The 998-nt window shown below is 66.0% G+C and overlaps 1 long non-coding RNA gene across 1 annotated transcript; it reads left to right on the top strand.

The window, feature by feature from the left end:
• Nucleotides 1-6: 6 nt before the first annotated feature.
• Nucleotides 7-998, top strand: LOC113490573. The gene is made up of 3 exons (XR_003400263.1): nucleotides 7-175; nucleotides 622-730; nucleotides 931-998. It is a non-coding gene; the product is annotated as an uncharacterized LOC113490573 (long non-coding RNA).

Here is a 998-nt window from a genome sequence, read left to right as displayed (position 1 = left end):
CAGCGTGAGCCTCAAGGGGCTGAGCCCCGACGACATCGACTCCAGCGCGGAGCAGCTGGACGGGCTGGGGGGGCACCGGCGGGACCCCCGGCGAGCCCCCCTCATCCACAGCAACGACGACCTGGAGTCCCTCCTCTCCCAGGATGAGGACGAGGCCGATGTGCAGCGGGCGCAGGTAGGAGCTTCCTCCTCCTCCTCCTCCTCCTGACCCCCCCCAGGGTGTTTTGTCACCCAGCACCCACCTGCAGCCAGGGGATGGACTCAGGGGTGAGGGTAGGGGACCCCAGGAGGGGGGATCATGGTGGGTCCCCAGGAAAGCCACGGCCCAGGTGGCTTTGCCGTCAGTCCAGGTGGCTTTGCCATCGGCCCGGGTGGCTTTGCCATCATCCCGGGACCGGGGTGCCCATTCCCGAGCTGTGTGATTCTCTGGGAGAGGCTTAATTTTGGGGATCAACCGTGGGGAGGGAAAAATAAGAGCCTGGGAACCATCAGACACCGGTCCGAGCCTGGATGCGCCATCCCGGCAACCGGCAGCTGCCCTGTGCCACCCGAAGGGCAAGCAGAGGCTGGCAGGGCCAGCAGCCGGGGGCCCCCAGTTGCCAACCCCGTGCCCACTGGCAGGAGGACGCGCGGAGGCTGCCGGCGAGCCGGGCCAGGCAGAGCACGGGTGGCTGCGCCCTCTCCAAATCCGTGTCACTCGGCGTCATCGACTGCTTCCCCGACGCGGACGGTGAGTCGCGGCACCCGCGTGTGTGTGTGTGTGTGTCCCCCGGGTGGCTCCGGGGTGACGGTCCCCACTCCCGGCGCTGCATCCCCGTCCCTACTCCAGCCTCCCTAATAACGACCCAAAATCGATGGCGATGCCGCCAAAGTTAATTATTTCTCGTCCCCGCCGCCGCGACAGCCCTGTTTTTTTTTTTTCCGTTGCAGAAATTTCCCCCTTCTCCTCGCAGCAGAGCTTGGTCAATGGGTGAGTCAGGGGGGGACAGGGACACGTT

This window comes from Athene cunicularia, unplaced genomic scaffold (assembly GCF_003259725.1).
Source record: "Athene cunicularia isolate RWA unplaced genomic scaffold, athCun1 SCF_141, whole genome shotgun sequence".
In the NCBI taxonomy this organism is placed as follows: Eukaryota; Metazoa; Chordata; class Aves; order Strigiformes; family Strigidae; genus Athene; species Athene cunicularia.
The sequence above is the reverse complement of the archived record's forward strand: the minus strand, read 5'-3'. Positions and strand labels throughout refer to the sequence as shown.